The sequence below is a fragment of the Protopterus annectens genome, chromosome 1.part2 (assembly GCF_019279795.1).
Source record: "Protopterus annectens isolate FY-2018-M chromosome 1.part2, PAN1.0, whole genome shotgun sequence".
Taxonomy (NCBI): domain Eukaryota; kingdom Metazoa; phylum Chordata; order Ceratodontiformes; family Protopteridae; genus Protopterus; species Protopterus annectens.
The window spans coordinates 182,647,813-182,667,938 of NC_056727.1; the positions used below are offsets into that span (position 1 = coordinate 182,647,813).

Sequence of the window (20,126 nt, forward strand, 5' to 3'; positions counted from 1 at the left end):
TAATGGAAGCCAAAGGAAGAAATCCCTTCCTTGAGATGGAAAAGGGGGGGGGGTGTTGAGGAATGATGGAAACAGACAACACAGACCTATAGTTAAGTATATAACTTAATTGTCTTTTCTATTCATTCCTCAACTGATGGGACAGAGTCCAAAACCAATCTCATGAAAGGATGTTCCAGACAGCGGCACAGCCAAAAGTTGCTCTATCTATGGAAAGCAGACACAATTTGTAATGGGAAATGAAGATATGAACATCAAACTAGGTAGCAGCAGACAAATGTCATCAATTGAGATGATAGCAAAGAAGGCTGAAGAAGTGGAAACAGCTCTTGTTGAGTGTGCTTTTGGCGGTCTAGGTAAGGTCAAACCTTTTTGCTTATATATTTTTGAGACAACTAATCAACCATCTAAGCTAGGGTAACCCTTTGACATGCTTTAAACCATCTTGGCTTTAGAACATGAAACAACTGATCTGACTTTCTAAAGTGTTTAGTTCGATGAAGGTAGAAGTGTTAATTGTCTCTGCACATCCAATAAATGCAGCATGTATTCTTTAATCAAAAAAATTGGGAAGAAGACTGGTAGATTAATGCTCTGATTAAGTGAACTCTGTGAAGCTATTTAGGCAAAAAGCAGAGATCAGTACTAAAGAAACCTTGCCCTTCTGGAAAAACTCTATATGGAGACTGGCAAGTCAGGGCTTGGAGTTCTGACACCCTTCTAGTTGAAAAAAGGAGCTTGGGTCAATTCTTAAAGCAAGATTGCCATGTCCCAAGGGGAAGTAGGATCCTTGAGTGGAGGGTTAAAAAGAAAAGTACCTCTCAGGAAAGTTTTGTACAACTTCAATGAAGTTAAAGACATGTAATACTCTCCAATATGGAAGTTTGAGTTCGCTGCCAGAACCTTGACGGTTAACTAACTAGCACTGTTATGGAAAATGGAGGCAAGGAACACTAACACTGCTGATATCGGGGTTGAAAGGGTGGTCTAAATTTCCCTGTGAAATCCAACTGTAACTTTCCTAGTGGATAGTTTCTGAAAAGAAGAATGAATACAGATCACTTGGGTTAAAAGCCTGGACTGACTAGCCATCAATGGAAATGGAGAAACCATGCGGCTAGTCTTAGGACACTGATGTCCAGATGAGGCATTTCGGATGGATGAGACAGGAGATAAGGATTCAGATCCAGCACCCATGGGGAGAGTATTAGAAGAGGCCAAAGGAAGGAAAGCCACACCTGTTGAGGTCAAAAAGGGGTAACGAGGATGACCGTTATCTTGCACTTTAATGTCTTCTGCAGGAATTTCAGAATTAGGGGAGTTGGTGAGAAGGCATATAGGAGACTGGAGGGCCAATCTTGGATCAGAGTGTCTCTCAGGGACTACTACTCCAAGGGAAAGAGCAAAGAACCTGCTGCATTTGGAACTGATGGGAGAAGCAAAAAGATCACACCATGGTTGGCTCCAATGACAAAAGACTTGTCTCGCCACTGTTAAGACTGAGAGACCACTTGTGAGGTAGCAGAATAGATCTGCTCAACCTGTCCACTAGAGGTGAGGTCTTTCCAGGTATGTACATTGCTATCAAAAAGTGGCTGGAAGACATCACCCATTGCCACACCCTCATTGTTTCTCAACAAAGGGAGTATATGAGTGTGTTCCCCTTGTTTGTTGATGTACCAGCCTACTAGCATGTCAGTCTGGACAGAAATCACCCCTAGAGGAAGGACATCCTGAAGGGCCTGCAATGCTAGTAGGGCTACCCCAAGGGCCTGCAATGCTAGTAGGGCTACCCTTTTCACTGATGTGAAGGATTAGCCTCTGATGGGGTCCATGTGTCTTGGACCATCTTCCCCTGGTAATGTTTCACCCCCATTTGGGAAGCATCTGTAGTCACTGTGCCTTTGGAAGAGGGAGGAACAAAAGGAAAGCCCCAAAACACCTCTGCAGACTTTATCCATCAAGCTATATAATTTTTGCAGATCTTTAAGCAGATTGGAAAAGTCATGGGCTGGGATCTAATGGACCACTGGACCACCAGATTCCACTATAACACTTTCCTATAATACCTTGCCAAGGGGACCAAAGTGATGGAGGCTGCCATCAATCCTAGAAGTTCAAGGATTAATCTTGCAGTCAGCGTCCGATAGGAAAGTTCTTCACCCTGATTTCTTAGAGCAAGTAACCTGTTCTCCTGTAACCTTGCAATTTGAGTGTTCATGTCCAAATGGGTTCCTATGAACTCCAGAACATGTAGTGGAGAAAAGTGAAATTTGCCGCGGCTCGCTTTAATTCCCAGGTTGGAACATAGCTGAAGTAGGAGTTGTAAGGGGCCAATCATCTAGATAGGGGAACACCAAGAACTGCTGATCCAGAGCCAAAAATCTCAAGGAACACGGGTTCCTCCTGGGAAGGGGATTCTAAAGACCAGCCTCCTTCCCGTCTTAGAAGCTCAAGATCTCAATGTAGATGAGTTAGCTGCATTAATCCACCAAGAACAGTGTTACTAAGTTCACAGAATAATAAGTCCGCAGTAGTAGAAACACTTAATTTATTATACAAGATAAAAGCTTTCGGGAAACACCCTTCCTCAGTTATCATTACAATTCATTTAAACGTACAATACATTTTATACCTTTCATTGCATAGTAGCACATGACACAGCCAGCCAATAAAATACATATATAATATCATAATAGTGGAGAAGCAAATGCAATATAAATGACATGGGAGTATGTCTTTTTAAAATGTTATGATAACTATAAAACCATATTTAGTGGAAAAGCAAATGCAATATAAATGACATGGGAGTATGTCTTTTTAAAATGTTTGCATATTTCTTTTATTATAAGTAACGTAATGTTTTACTTGATTAATGACTGCTAACTGAATTTGATATTTTATTGGCTGGCTGTTTCGTGTGTGCGTCAGCTACTTGGGCAGGGACACGAAGCACTGGTTGGACAGAGAAGGTGTTGGAGGTTTTAGCTTGACCACTAGGCTCTGACTGTGATGCTCTTAAGGAAAATTTCACTTTACTGTGTATTTGTTATCCTTCCCATTGTGGACGCCCCTCACTGGTGTTAGTGGTGAGGACTGAGGCTCCTTAATTGCTGGGCCAGTGCACGGGTGCCACACTTAGTACTGAGACTTTCTCCGAAAACACTTTCCTGGAATTTCGATCTGGACACTTGCCATGACTGCAGTTCATCAGATTATGTTTCCCACTCCCTACTGAAAGGCAGAGGAAGTATTTGAGAATGTAAAACATGTTCAGACTGAAACCCTACAACTTGGTGGAATAACTCAGAAAACGGTGAAATATTTACTTGCTTCTGTAAATAATTATACATAAACAAGAACTGTGTTCACTGCTGCCTTTAACTTTTTCTATGTTTAGTAATACTTCTCTGACCATGATACATACCTGATGATGTATAACAATGTTACTGAACAACGTGTCCATAATTAGAAAATGACAGACAGCTGAGGAAACTCGGACTGCCAGAACATATTGGGGTTTCTCCCACAGATGTTAGCTTAGATATTTTAAGTTTACATATTGCTGATGTCTCTAAATATAACTGATGGGGGGGGGATTCCTTGCAATAACATAATGGAGTTTACTAATGCTCACTAAATTTAACCTCTCTATCACATTTCTCTTCACCTCTCTACTTTATGGTGCCCCACTCCTAACTAACCTACAGTCCTGTTTCAAGACAAGACTCTCCTCCTGCTACAATAAAATTGCCAAGTTTGCTACCAGCCATAAGTCATCTACTCACCATTGTGTACCTCTCCACAAACTAAATTGGTTAGAACTATCCAATCATCTCACCTACACTCAACTCACTCTAGCTCACAAGCTCATCTTCAACCCCTCCCTCTGTCCCTCCCTCTCCTCTACCTTCAAAATGCACCTCCCAGATAGACTACTAAGATGCAACAACCAACACCTAACAGAACTGTACAAACCAACCCATTCCCCAGGTAAAAACTCCTATCCTGTGCCCTTGCATGCCTCTAGAACTCCCTACCACCTTCTATACGCACCACCACCAATCACTCTTTATTAAAAAAATCACTTCACTCACATCTTTTATCCCTGTGGGAATGCTCCTGCTCCCACCCTACATAATCTCTTCTCCTCTTTGTACTGGCAACATCTGCTACACTTCATTCTCTAAGTTGTACTCTCTGCACTAGCTTATACTATCCCATGAGTAACGAGCTACTCAGATACTATAACATGTACTTCTTATTACTAAAATTACCTTAAAATACAATGTTCTCTAACATGTAAAGCCTTTGTTATTTACTCCATAATATAATGTTCTTTCTAAATGTAACTGTTTTTGTATTCTGTAGTATTTGTACTTTTTGTAACCTAAAACCGTACTCTGTAGTAATTGTACTTTTTGCAACCTAAAACCATGACTGTAATCTTTTCTTGTATTTGGAGCTTTTCTCCCCAGGACTCCACTGAAAACGAGTTTTTGGCCCAATCAACTATCCTGGTAAACCAACTGCAAATAAATAAGTAAATTAATTAATTAAAGGGGATCTCAAAGTTGGTATTTTTACATTTTAACAAAACACCTTGCTAGTTCCCTACATTATCGGTTATACTGCAACACATGAACAATACGGGATTGTTACAGACAGTGAACACAACAGCAGCGGAGAAAGGAGACAGCAAGGAATGTGCTGCTGTTAGAAAGTAGGGGAAGAATGAAACTCGAACTCTGGTATTCTGAACAGGAATCGGAAAAAAATCCAAAATAAAAAGAAAACTGATTCCAGGTAGCCACAACTCTCAAAAACATTACTTATTCAAGAAAAGATGCACATAGGTTAAACGCTTTCATCTCCTATTAAAGACATCATCAGAACTACTTTTTCTTTTTTCATCTTTTCCCCGGTTAGGGGTCGCCACAGTGGATCAACTGTCCGCTCATGATTGGCAGTGGAGTTTTACTGCGTAAAGTTGCCAGCCCGGCGCCCACCCTTCCACAGAAGGCAGACACGCACACACTCACACCTAGGGCCAATTTAGAGTGTCCAATCCACCTACAGCATGTCTTTGGGATGTGGGAGGAAACCGGAGCACCCAGAGGAAACACACACAACCACAGGGAGGACATGCAGACACCGCACAGAAGGCACCCCAGCAGAGGATCAAACTGGAGAACCTCTTGCTATGAGGCAGCAACGCTAACCGCTGCACCACCATGGCTGCCCTATCATCAGAACTACAGTGCTATTAAAAAAAAAAAAAAAACACTCTTTAAAACCTTGAATGAATCAACAACACACACCCCCGTATTCATCAATCAAAAAAATGTAACCTCCAATGCGTCATTCTTAACACCAGAACACAAAAAAAACATGAAAAAACACAAATAAAAAATAAACTATCTAGATGCAGGATGTTCTTTTAATTCACTATAAATAGATATATTTCCATTTAAACCTGGGGGTTTTGGCCGCATTCAATTGCCAAAACATCTAGTTTTGCAGTAAATAATTCAGCCAATCCCCCCAAAAATACAACTGTTCCAAAACTGAAAATGAAAACTTCTTAAACCTAAGCACCTCCTGTACGTCTCTAGTAAGCGAGTAATGTAAAACCATATTGACTTGGTTTCGGCCATACTTGTTCTCTCTCTCAACCATTTTCATGATATTCCTTATAATAGGGACATACCTGTCACCCCTGGTTGCCCAAATTTCATCCTGGACTTGATTTATAAGGTCAAAGGGATACTCCCGATCCAACGACATTTCTTTAAACACCATGAATTGTTGTCGACAAGCACTGCCTTCAGAGATAAGTCTTGAAATCTGTATACACGGACTACTTCTTATCCCCTTTTCCTGATGAAAAAGGTGACATCTCTTGAAAGACAGAAAGGTATTATAAAAAGTGGGTTTCCTATAGATTTGTGTAACCCATAACCCCTGAGGGCCTTTGATAAGACTAATGTTCAAAAAATTAATACACACTAAATTTGTTGAAGACGCAAGCCCAAAAAGCTGGTTTATTTTTGTTAAACACACTATAAATTCATCCACTTCATCTTTGGAACTATCCCAAATAAATAGATCATCAAGGTATCTACAATAATCTATACATCTGTGAAACTGGGGAAGCTTAAAAACAATGTCTGGTTCCCATCATAGCAAAACTAGATTGGCGAACAAAAGGGCACATGCCGCACCCATCATTTCCCCCAGAAATCTGTTTAAAGTATTTCCCGTTGAATGTTAAAAAATTGTTGTAAAGAATAATTTCCATAAATTCCATAACCAGTTTATTGCCCATTACAGATAATGCTCCATATTTCAAAACCATTTCCTCAAACCACTCTAACCCTTTGTCTTGTGAGTGTCAACAAACAAACTTTGTATATCACATGTTGCCAAAATGCATTCATCCCTCATTTGAATATTCCTCAATTTGTTTAGTAAATCCCACGAGCCACGAATTACAAGTGGGAATCGTTGGAACAATGTTTAGAGTTTAAGACCAACAAACTTAGCCAGTGGTTCTGTTACCAATCCTCGAACAGCAACCACTGGTTGAAGGGGTGGATTGTAAACAGAGTGGACTTTGGGAATCCCCAAAATGTTTGGTATAATGGAATGTTCCACACATAGAAAGTCAAAGTCCTTGAGGAATGGTGTCAAATAACTTGTCTAGGGCCACCTTAATTCCTCTTTAAGCCGCTGTGACTTCATTTGAAGAAACCAATCTATATACATCATCATCATGCAACATACTTAAAAGTCTGCTGGAATAGTCCACTTGGTCCATCAACACCAAGCCCCAACTTTATCAGGCTTCATACACCTTAAATTTCTATTACTAATTACCAATGATGTAATTTTAAAAAGAAGTTATGTACTCACCATAACGTTCCATGTTTGTTGTCCTTGATCTCACCTTCCTTCTTGCTGGCTGGGTTCGGAGCCGATCCCCGGCTCCGACTCGGTCGTATACTAACGCTCAAGAGCTTCTACTGGCTCGAGGCTAGCCCCTATCCCAACATGCCTAGCAGGAGTTATCCAGATCTTATTTGTGATAACCCAAAACACTAGACTATGCAAGTAAAAAATAAGTACACCTGTGTATAAAAGTGCAAATAATCAGCAAGGGGATAGAAAGGGAGTCTAGGTCTAGCCAACTGGTATGGTTGAAGGGAAACTCAGCCAGTGTACCCAACGAAAATTCTTCTCAATCCTCCACAAAGGGTAAAGGAGGATGGGATTCAAGAAGGAAGGCGAGATCAAGGACAACAAACATGGAACGTTATGGTGAGTACATAACTTCTTTATGTTATGTTGTCCCTGTCTCGCCTTCATTCTTGCTGGTTGGGACCGCATCACCAGCACCTGTTTCTTGGGTGGCTCACTGGAAAAAAATCTTCAGGACTGTGGAACCAAAGGATGCCCTGTTCTGGGAGGCCACATCTACTTTGTAATAAGTGATAAAGGTACGAGGATTAGCCCATGTAGCTGCCACATGGATCGAATCTAAAGGCAGTAGAGGTAGCCAAGGCTAGGCCTAGTTGAGTGCCCTCCAACTTTTCCTCGAAGTTTTTTGTTCTGCAAATCGTAGACGTAGGTGATGGTGTCTGAAAGCCACTTAGATAAGGTCACTTTTGAGACTGAATAACCTTTTCCATTCTCTGCAAAGGATATAAACAGCTGGTCAGATTTGCTGATGCCCTTGGTCCTCTGTAAATAAAAATGTAACTGTCTATGAACATCCAACTGATGGAGCTTATACTCTGCCTTGTTGCCATGACTGGGGAAGAATACAGGGAGCCATATGGATTGATTCAAATTGTACTCTGAACACACCTTTGGTAGGAAGGAGGGATTGGTTCTAAGAAAAACTCTATCTTTGTGGAAAAGTAAGTACAGAGGACGAACTGATAAGGCCTGTAATTCTGAAATCCTCCTAACTGAGTTAATGGCAGTCAAGAAAAAAAGTCTTCCATGTCAAATATTTTAGAGGACAAGTAGCAGCTGGCTCAAAGTGGGGAAGAATCAGAGCAGGTAAAACTAAATTTAGATCCCTGGGGGAGGAGGTTCTTTTACTGGAGGTCTTAAGAGGATAGTACTTCTTAGGAATGCTTTGCATAATCTATGGAACATAACGTTAGAGTCCAATTCTCCCACATGAAAATTAGAAATGGCAGCCAACTGAACGCGGATAGTAGCTGTAGCTGATCCTCACTCAAAAGTTTCAGCAAGAAATTAGAGAATCTTTGAAATGGGTGCAGTAAAGGGATCAAGCTCATTCTCGTTTGCCCAACAAAAGAACATTGTCCATTTACTAGCATAAAGTTTCCTGGTAGTGGGTTTGTGGTAGGAAATCAAAATGTATTGAACTGCCGATGAAATATCAGGAAGCCTGGCTAACACTGGAAGTAGAGAAACCAAGCTGTCAGCTTGAGAGTTAGAATGGAAGGGTGCAGCGCACCCTACTGATGCAACACGAGATCTGGAACTGGGTCCAGGATCCAAGACTCCCCCCTGCAGATGAAGCCAAAGGAATGGGAACCATTCTGACGAAGGGGCAATGAGAATGATCTTGCAACCCAGTGACTTTGCAAGAACCTTAGGGATCACAGGGAATGGTGGAAAAGTGTAAAGCAGTCCAGGGAACCAATCGTGAACAAGTGCATCCCTGGGTGACTGTCCCGGCGGCGGGACTAGGGCAAAGTATCTGCTGCATTTGTTGCTGAGGGGGGGTGGCAAAAAGATCACAGCATGACTGGCCCCATTAGTGAAAAATCAAGCCTGCAATTTCCTGTTTCATGGACCACTCATGAGGTATCAGAACCGCCCTGATGAACTTGTCCGCTATCACGCTGGATTTCCCCGGAATGTGCTTTGCAATCAGAAAACGTTGGGAAGACATCATCCATTACCATACTCGTACAGCCTCCCAACACAAGGGATAAGACCTGGTTCCGCCCTGTTTGTTGATGCACCATACTACCGACATACTGTTCATCTGAATTGCTATAAGTCTTGAAGTACTTGCCTATTGTCACCAGAGGGGAGTGAATCCACCATTCTAGATTCTTCTTGCAGGACTCCATGATTAAAATCTGATGTGACATGGGTAAATCCTGGAATGACCATTGAGCAAAAAGGAGCCACTGCAGAATTCTCATGTGGAAACGCTCCATAGGGACCAGAGTAATTGCTGCTGCCACTGAACCCAAGAATTTGAGGACAAATCTTGCCTGAATTCTCTTTTTCACCATGAGGACTGAAACTTGACAACGAATGGCTGATTCTCTTTCCTGAGGCAGCTTTGCTATCATAGCCATTGTGTTTAAATCTGCCCCTATAAATGTAATATACTGACAAGGCAGACTTTTCGTAGTTTATGGTGATGCCTAGTTGTGAACAAGTGTGAACTGTTGAGTCCCTTGCCTTGATTACCTGATGCTCAGTGGAGGAAGTAAGGAGCCATTCATCTAGATATGGAAACACCCGTAATCCTCGATGCCTCAGGTAAGCCATAACTACTACCATGCATTTGAACACCCTGGGGGCTGTGGTGAGACCAAAGGGCAAAGCTTTGAACTGGTAATGACTGGCTCCCAGCTGGAAGCATACTTATCTCCTGGATCGCCTGTCCATTTTTATGTGGTAGTACGCATCCTGGAGATCGATACAGCACATCCAACTGTCCTGACCCAAAAAGGGAAGCATGGAGTACAGTGTTACCATCCAGAACATTGTTTTCTTGACCAATTTGTTCAGTCTGCTGAGATCCAAAATGGACCTCCAGTCCCCTGTCTTTTTTGGAACTAAAAAGAACCTTGAGTAAGTTCCGGACTCGATTTGGTATGTGGGGACTTCCTGGATGACTCTTACTTCTAGCAACCTTTGAACTTCTAGGTTTGCTTGATCCCGAAGATTGGGTGGAACATCTGGGATTTACTGTTGTTTTTTTTGTAATTGATGGTTGGGAGAAGGGGATTTTGTAACCCCTGGATATTACTGATAGTACCCATGTATCTTCTGTGATTGTCTTCCAGGCTTTTGGGTACAAGGAAAATCTGACCCCGACTGCCTCCAGAGGCGGACAGTCGGGCCCTCCCTTCAGGAGCACTGGAAGGGCCTACCAGAGAAGGTATCTCTGTCACCCTGATTCTGCAGACCCTGTCCTGCCACGAGACTGGCGTCTTCCATTATTATTTCCTCCACTGCCCCTGGGGGAAAAATCTCCATGTGTGTCAAGCGAAGCTCGCTGGGATTTCCATAACTACATCTTCCCGCTCTTCTGACTTTTCGGATAAAGTCCAGAAGGAGCGGAGAAATGCACTCCCATGGCAGAGAGGTTTTTCCCATCCTGTTCACACATGGTAAGAGTCTCTTTTACCTGAGGCCCAAACAAAGACGTGCCGTCAAAGGGGGTGTTTGTAAAGGAAGACTTGAAGGGCATCACAAATTGACAAAGGCGCATCCAGGAGTGTCTCCATAAGGCAACTATTGCGCCTGCTGCCCTACTTGCTCCATCGAAAAATCAGCCGCATGGAGGAGTTGACTACAGTCGCAAGCTGAGAAGCCACCTTATCCACAGCTCCCGCAGCTGTGGGGATCCTGTATCTCCTAACTCCTTGAGGAGATCCCTCTGAAGGTGTGTAAAGTGGGACAAATAATTAAACGACCTAAACATAAAGGCCGCTGAAGAAAACATATGCTTTCCATAACTGTCCATCGTACAGGACTCTGTTCAGCGGATGGACAGAAGAAAAAGTTTCCGCTAATTCCTTCTTAGTGGCTGCTGCCACCACCACAGCATCGACAGGCACGCACTTAGATAGAAAAAGCTTGTCATCTGGTGCAGTTATAAATTTGTTGGGCCTCCACAGAACTGGTTCTATAGTATGTGGAGAGCTCCACGAGTGGGTCGAAAGGCGGAGACACCCAAGAGGTGGAGGGTCGGGAACTGAATGCATCCAGGTATAAAGACTAGTCTTCAGAAGGGGCAAGGGACTTCCATCCACCCCTCTGCCAAAGGATTTACAGGATGTCTGAAAATGAGACATCCTCAAAGGGGGACTGTGGGGACCCTTTTAAGTCCTCCAAGTCTGTGTCTGATGTCAGGGACTCAGGGGAGTCCAACTGCTTCCTCTTGCACGTCCTCTTCCGAGGGACCTCCTCTGAGGGATGCTCTGGGGAGGTTTCGAAAAAGGTGGGGTCGCCCAATGGGGCACCCTGGAGCATGGGTTCCCTACACTTGGGAAGGAGGGGAGGTTTGGAGGCGGACACCAGCACCAAAGGAAAAGGAGCTGATGGAGCCGAGGATGGAGTGGTCTCAGAGGACAGCACACTCCTCATCACCTCGAAGGCACCACAGTCCTGGCCCAAAAGAGTCATCGGCTCTAAAGGGCCTGGAGATCTCCTCCGAACCGAGGGCAATGGCTCTCAGGCCGATGTATGAGCTGAGCTCACCTGCACTGAAGCTTCAAGAGGGAGAGTAGGGTCCGATGCCACTCCCCCCCTCAGAATGGACACGGGAGCATCAGCCTGCAGATCCCTTGATAGAATGGGGTAACAAGGTGATCAGAGCAGAAGTCGGAACAGAGAGACCGGAGGTTATCGGAACTGACGGTTCCACCATAACAACTTCCATGCACTCCGGCTCCGAACTCAAGGGAGTTGGAGGAGGAATCGATAATGACGTTGGTTGGACTGTCAGCACCACTTCCATATGGGCTGGGCTTGATAATTTTGCTAATGCCAGTGTCCTGAGAAGCCTCTTCACCACCCTCTCCACATCATTATCTGATAGAATCCTGGAAGATCGAGAGGAATGGGTGGAAGACAGGTGACTGCCTGCCACAGACTGTATGAGCAGAGATTGCAGAACAGACTGCACCGGTTCCAAAGAGGGAGACCTGGTTCTCTTGTGAGTCCTGGCTGGCTCCGAGACTACTGATGGAGCCCCAGGAGAGAGAGAGTCTTGTCGGAACAGACACTCGCATTCAACAATGCTGAAGATTTGTCTTTCCCTTTGATGACTCCGATGTCGGAGCCGATGAGGATGATGGCTTGGTGGATTTGTCCTGGTTTTTTGTTGGTTGAGTCCCCTCCATGGAAGCATCGAAGGGGCCCTTTAAAAAGCCTCGCAAAATCAGTTTATTTTTTCTCTCCTGCAGAAGCCGAGAATTGAAAGCATGGCATATAGAGCATGAGTCCTGCAGGTGTAAAGCCCCTAAACAATATACGCAGCTCGTATGCCCATCTGTAAGGGACATCTTTTGGCAGCATGAGTCACATTTCTTAAAACCCGAAGGTTTTGTCTCTTTAGTGGAATCGTTAGACTGCAAGTATGCCCACAAATACTAGTAACTAAAACAAAGGCACTGAATAAACACAGAAATTTCAATCCCAATAAACAAAGTTTAACTACAGACCAAAACTTTTTTTTTTTTTTTTAATTTAGAAGGAAGGAGTGAAGGGGAAAGCCTCTAAGCTAAAACAGTGAAAACTCCCCCAACTGAGGACAGCTTCTAACTTAAACGGCTGCTTCTAGAAAAAAAGGGAATAAGGGGAATACCCTCTAACTAAAACGGGGCTGAAGAGAAGTCGAACTCTCTAAGTTGAACAGGTTTGCAAGGAAAGTAGGCAGGCTTAAAGGAAAATGACGGCCACAACAACAACAATCAAAAAATGGAAGGTTAGAAAGAACACTAACTGATGAAGAAACTCTTCAACACTAAATATTTAACAAAATATTTAACAAAATTCACAAATTTAGTCAAAAAAGCAAACACTTAGCCTGAGCCAGTATACAGCAATCTCGACACTGCAAGCAGCAATCAAGATCTGGGTAACTCCCGCTAGGCATGTTGGGATAGGGGCTAGCCTCGAGCCAGTAGAAGCTCTCAAGCTTTAGTATATGGCCAAGTCAGAGCAGAGGATCAGCTCCGAACCCAACCAGCAAGAACGAAGGCAAGATAGGGACAACATAAAGTCTCTCATTTCTCGGGATGTTGAAATCTCTGTTCTTTCCTTTTGAACCTAGAAGAGCCCGAATCTCTTTTTCACACACCTTCTTGTATACGTTAATTAAAGGGTGAGGGTGGGGGACAGTTGGCAGTACTTTTTCTTTTAAGATGATACATACTAGAATCAAATCCCTCAGGACTGTTGAACAAAATCTGAAAATTGAGTTTTCGAGTGGGGTATGTTGTTAATAGCGGATTCATTCAAGGTTTTAAATAGCGGTTTTATTATATCACTAGAGTTCTGATGTCTCTAATAGGAGAGGAAAGCACTTAAACTATGTGCATCTTTTTTTGAATAAAGTAGGTTTCAAGAGTTGTAGCTACCTGGAATCAGTTTACTTTTATAAAGTATGGGAAGAAATGAACATTCACTGCTTTATTTAGATAAAGATAGATTACTATGGTAAGGATTAATGTATGTCTTTGAATGTCAATGGCATAAACAAACTGGTAAAATATAATGATGCAATGACATACAATACAAAAAATGAACCATAACATAGTACTGTTATAAGAAACACAGACTCTCACAAGCATCATTAACTGCTGGAAAAACAATATATAGGGGTGTTTCCATCACACCCTGCAGGAAAACGAAGGGACACTTTCATTTGAATCAAGAATACTCCATTTGAAATGCTAGAACAGGTTGCAGATCAGAAAGGCCTTTACAGATTAGTCAGTGGGATTTTGACAAGCAAGATAAGCATCCTTGTTAGTCTATATTTCTCTCTGGGCACCTCGGCCTAATGTGTATTACTAGATGATGATGGAATGAGTACAGCTGCAAAAAGGCCTGAATGTGTGGGGAGAAGACTGGAATGCAACTTTCACTACCCAGGAGGTCCACACTGACCCCAAAACTATACATGACCCTGCAATAGGTAAGGCGATGAAGAAATATACTAATCTAATGGGAACAAAAGACCTTTACCCAGCACTAAAACTGCCTTTGTTACATACATTTCTTTCTCCAAGAGGTTCCATTTTTTACCCACCTTTATTAGATCACTTAAGACATAAGCAAACATGCATTAACAAAAAAAGAAACAAACCATATGGACATTATTCCTTTCACCTACTTTACACATCACTTATCTTTCCTTTCTTTACAACTATTACGAGTCCAACATTACATAATTTGATCAAGTGCTGTCTTCCCTTAAACCTCACTCCTCCTCCTGAATGTTATTCTGCATGTATTGATTCACAATTTCCATTTATCTGTATATAATTTGCTCTTTCTCTTTTCTAAAGATCCATCTTCAGGTTATTTTCTCTCTCTTATAATATTCAACATTTCAAACTCAGTTGGTTTGGACTTTGATTTAGATTTTCTAGCAAGTGTTATTTTGGCAGCCAACAAAATTAACAAGACCTTACTATGGTTAGACAACTGATTAACTGTGTCACAGCTCAAAAGAATCAATTTCTTTGTTACAGCCATTTACTCCCCAATAATTCTGGCAGAGTACTCTTGAAGAGATTTCTTTTTAAATCTGTCAACTCATTACGTTCCCAGTCACCATTTTCTTCCTCATTATACCTCCAACATTTGCTATCCAGCCGAGGAAAAAAATTATAGTGTCTGCTTGGGATATAAAATACCTATGGCAAACTCTTCCAACCACAATCCTAAACCTTCTGAACTTTGTTGTACACTTGGGAGCCATAAATATGTCCTCACGTTATTCCCTAGTAAATAGCTGTTATACATCTTTACTTCCAATCTTATCTAACCTCCTCTGATTCATTCTTATAGTTATTTTGCAATATTTTATATGGCCTACTAATTATCCTTTGATAGCAGCTTCTGTTCTACATTCAGTATTTCACATAGGATTCCCGTACCCCTTTCTCTTTGCCTATTATCTGTTAGGGAAGGCAGTCTCTAGCCTTCAGTAGCTACATCAACTTTGCCTCATCTCACTCTGTTACCTTGACCTCCCTAGTTATTTACTCCCAATACATTGGTTCCTTTGCTAGTTTTCTCCAGTACACTCCAGCTCCCTTTCCTATGCTCCTAGTTGCAGTAATCCCTATTGGCAGAGTCTCCTTTCTCCACCCGTGTGTTGGCTTAGAATACTTTCTGCTATTTTACAAGCATAATATTCTGCATGGTTATTATTCTCCTTTAGGATCTGCTATCAAAATCACTCTCTCACCATACTTTTTGAACAACCTCTCTGCTTAGATATCACTGATTTTCACTTAGAATTATAAACATCTGCTTGTACCATAGCTCTAATCTAAAATATACGTTCTTATCAGGTAATCCTAAACCATTCTGTTCTATTAGAAGGATCATGTTATTGCCTTGAAGGAATGGGCGGGCGGGCGTGTGTGTGTGTGTGTGTGTGTGTGTGTGTGTGTTGGGGAAACGCACAAAGAAAAAATTCCTTCAACTCTAATAATTATTGCCAACAAATTTTCCTTTCACTGATAAAAATATGCCTGCCAGTATATGAAACTAAAGGGATTAAAATATTTTCACTGCTTGTATCTTACTATCCAAACAAGAGCTTCCAGTTTATCATTTTTTTGTATCATCTTTTGTTTAGTCTCCTCCCACAGATCATTAGCTACTGTAACAGAAGCTTTTTTAATTCAAACTCCTAAACACTTCAACTTACTTTGTCCCCATAAATACAGGTATTGTGGAACCAATGAGTGCATTTACATAATTCACAGCTATAGCCTTTGTTTTATTTTCATTAATTTTATATCCCAAAAAGACCTGAAAATGTCTCAAAATGTTCCACAACACTAAGATGTCCTTTTTCTGCAATTATCAGGTACAAAATAATATCATCTGCAAATAACTCGATTATCATACCAATTATATCCTTGAATTTGTGTGTCCCTTATTTTATTTGCCAATGGCAAATGTAAAGCAAATAAAGGGGAAAGAAGACACCCCTGCTTGGTTCCTCTGTTCAAACAAAACCCATCAGAGAGGAACCCTCCCACTTTAATTCTTACCTCCTAGCCTTCAAATATTCTTCTGATTAAACATATTATCATAGAAGGGAATGTAAATGCTTCCATTATCCTACTCAAAATCATAGCTTGCTCTATCAAATGCTTTCTCTGCATCAAGACCCACCATTACCAGGAGTATTTTCTTGCATTCTGCTTCTCTCTGGATCACCACTGCTCTATTAATGCTGTTAAATGTTTGACTCCCCTCCACAACACACTGATCCGTATCTATCAAACTTGGCAACATCTGTGCCACTCTTTTAGCCAGTATAGAAATGAACACTTTATAATCATGGTTAAAAATTGAAATGGGTCTAAATGAAGATGTGCCTTAAGGGTCTATACCAGCCTTATGGAATGCAGCCACCACAGCTTTCTTCCAAGATGGTGGTGCTTCCCTTATAAGACCCTTGCTACTTTCTTCACTTCTAATTTCTAAATACAGGAATACCATCTGTTCCTGGATAACTTCCTGTAGACTGATTATATGTCGCTGTTTTACCTCTCTTAACTATTAGTTGCTGAGACTCCTCTACCTCTAACCTTGGCATAATTAACTCTTGCTTAGATGTTTCCATATATGCTCTTTCTTGATTTCCAAATTCCTCTGCTTTATACAATTTTTATAAAATTTCTGAAACATCTCAAACTTCTAGATGATCTCTGGTTATTTTTCTTGTTGTAGACTCCCTATGTTTGGCAATAACCCTCCTTACTTTCTTTTGCCTAAATTGCTATAATACAAATTTTTGTGCTCTATAATTGTTAGCAAAAATATTTGCTTAAAAGCAGCCTTTATAAATTCATGCATATTATCCAAATACTTGGCTTGTCTTGAGCACTTTGCAGCTGCCCTTCTTTGCCTGAGAGAATCCCTATTCTGCAATACTTTAACTTTTGTCAGCCCCTCTAAATAATTCCTATTACTTATTCACCATATAACTTTCTCTTTTATTTGTACCCTGTTTTAAACTCCATTTTCATTTTATCCCGCTCACTACCTATCATGTCTGAAGAAATTTCTAAACTCTCTAATAACTTAAGAATAATTTCCACTGCTCATTCCATAAAATCCTCTTTTTTAACAGGTAGATGGAAAAGCACCAGTGTCTCACTTTCACTTCATTAACCTGCATGTTTATCTTACTTTTTATCAGTGCATGATTTGAAACAATTAGATAGGTGTTGATACTTTCAATCAAATGCACATGCTCCTGTGAAATATAAAGTCTATCAAGTCAAGACTACTTATTGTACCTCGGAGAATATGTCATTTCTCTCCAAGTTCTTATTACTGAATTATTTTTTTCCATTCCAAACGTCTTCATAAATTTCTTCAAAACTCTACCCTATTTTGTTATATTTTCCCTTCTTGGTCCCCCTCCTACATATTCATTACTGCAAATCAAGTTTTACTCCCCATCTATAAGTAATATTCCCTGATGAAAGCTGATCATTTCTCCCAAAATTTTCTTAAGTTCCAATTTTTGGTGGAATATAAATACAAGCTTTCGTTATCCTTCTCCCATGCCAACAGCCACTTACTACCACAAATCTACTGTTTTTTGTCTTTTTCCCCTCTTCCATTACTATTGGAGCCCCTACAGCAATTATTAACCCCCCTCTTCCTTTGTCCCTGCATTCTGCTGAATATTCATTCTAAAATCCTCTCTCTGTCAATTTCACATGCTCATTTCTCTCCAAATGCATTTCCCTAGGATCATAGTTTCATACACAAATATTAGGTTATCAGTCTACAGACTACTATAAGCCAAGCCAACAACCAAAAATCAGTATCAAACCCTGTACTCTTATTATCTATAAGGTAAAGGTTAATAGGTTCATAGGTAGGTAGGTACTAGGCTATTGGCCCTGGGGCCTATACAATCCCAGCCAAAAAGATACCCTGGCTTTTGCCACCCAAGAAAATTATTTTCCTGTGCCACTGTCGAGCAGAGCCACAGAGGTGATCCCCAGGGTGAATTTCCTATTTCCCATCCAATCATCAAGATTTTTCTTGAAGAGTGCTAATGAGGAGCTTTGTTTGATAAAGATAGGTAGTTTATTCCAGAGTATGGGAAGTCTATGGGACAGGAATCTATCCCTCCGGCATGTTGTGTTTATTGTGTTGACAAGGTTTAGGTCCCTAGCTCGGAGGGACTGGGATTTCTTTAAGTGGAGCATGTCCAACAGCTCTGGGTTTGACATTATGCCAAACCATACTGCAGCAATGCTACTTGCACTCTGCATTTCTTAATGTATTTCAATATTCTTTCCTTTTTAAGTTCCAAGGTAATGTATCCTGTTTTTTTGCTTATTTTTTCGAGTTATTTATAGCACTGTGTCTACTGCATACTTTTCTAGCTAGTTTCACTGTGTGTGCGGTATTAACTGGAAATTGTCCACTTTTATTAAGCATCTGTTTGGTTTGTTTGATTCTGATCTCCTGCCAAAGAGAGTGTCATATAACTTGTTTGCAGCTAAAAGCTTTCTCTAGAGGCTCCTTTATCTGTTTAAAACTTTAATTTAAAGGCTCACTGCTGCTTTTCGGCTGTGAGAAACATTTCTGCAGTTTGCTTCCCACCCTCCTTCCCTATTTGTATGCTGTTCTTATAGTTGGTGGCTTTGCAGTTGCCCACCCCTACTGTAAATTTGATCTGGGACACTCCTCCCAGTCTATTGTTATTACCTAATTCTACCTAATACAGGGAGAACATATGAGAAGGCCAATCCACTTAATTTCTGCTACTCCTTTCTCTCTTTCCACTTAAAAGAAAAAAACATTTCTAAGCTTTTTTCCTGCATTTCCTGTGGGTAGTCTAGTCTGGATACAGATTTTTTGTGTCAAGGACTATTTGTGGGCTTCTGAGCCCCCAAGCCTTTCTGTGTTGGAGTGAAGACTTCTAGCTTAATTTTGTTTCTTAGAACTAGCCAGTTTTTTAGTTTCAGCACTCGTATGTTTCTTTGAGCTCAGCAGTTGTTCAGAACTCGTAAGCACTACATAAGCTACAAATTACTACAGCACTCAACTTTCCTCACTTGTCTAGAGGAAAACAGTTTCTAGTACTAAACAAATAAGCACCTATCCAGGCATGTCTAAGGATCAGCTTCCGGTGTTTTCTCCTGTCTACCTAATGAATCTGGGCATCTTGGAGCAATGCAGCAATTACCTCATGTACACAGACTACCCTCTCCTCCTACCACCCAACACTACAACCTGTGAGAGATGCACTTATATAGCCAAACTGGAAGCAAAGCTCTCTTCACCCAAGACTGGACTAGACAGTCAAGAGGAGAAGGTAAACACTTGCACCACACCACACTCATCACATAGTCCCTCAAAACCTACACCACCAAAACACACAAACATAGAAACACAAAATACACACCTACATTCGTGGAGGATCTCAGTAAAAACCTGCCCAAGCAACAGGGACCTCCAAAGTAGAAACACAAGCAACCTCCACCCCCCCCAACACAACCCAAATGAAACAGAGCCCACAAACACAGTGTGCCACTCAACCACAGCCCATAAGGCATAACAACGTACCAACACTCTAGTCATAGGTGACTCTATAGTCAGGCACACTGATGTTCCCACTCACCAGGCTAAACAAAGAGAAAGTTACTGTCAGCTGCCTGTCGGGTGCCAGGATCCGCCAGATTAATGCATGCACTCCACAACAAGTACAAATATGACTCTGTCATTGTCCATGTTGGTGTGAATGACCTGAGACGTATCTCCCTAGACTACATGAAAAGGAACATGGAGGAGCTATCCGATCTTATAGCCCAGGCAGGTATGACCCTAGCCCTAAGTAGCATCCTGCCATAGGGGTTGGGAGGGTGGCCTAATGGTTAAGGTGTTTGCCTTACAAACACAAGGTGCAGGGTTTGAGTCTCACAAGGGATAATTGGCTAGGCTTAAAATGGCTCGCAAGGGCAGTTAGCTTAGTACTAATCTATGAACCTATGAACCCAGAAAGATACCACAGTACAAGGACAAAATGATTGACTTCAACAATTGGCTAAGCTTCTGGTGTCATTCTAAGGGGATCCAGTATCTGTCTGCCTAGGATGACATGATCGACAAAC

General features: G+C 41.5%; 1 protein-coding gene across 3 annotated transcripts in view; it reads right to left on the reverse strand.

Annotated features, from left to right (window-relative positions):
- ANGEL2 (angel homolog 2) overlaps positions 1 to 20,126 on the reverse strand; it is a 1,508,489-nt gene that overhangs the window by 1,124,814 nt on the left and 363,549 nt on the right. The gene's annotated exons all lie outside the window — the stretch shown is intronic.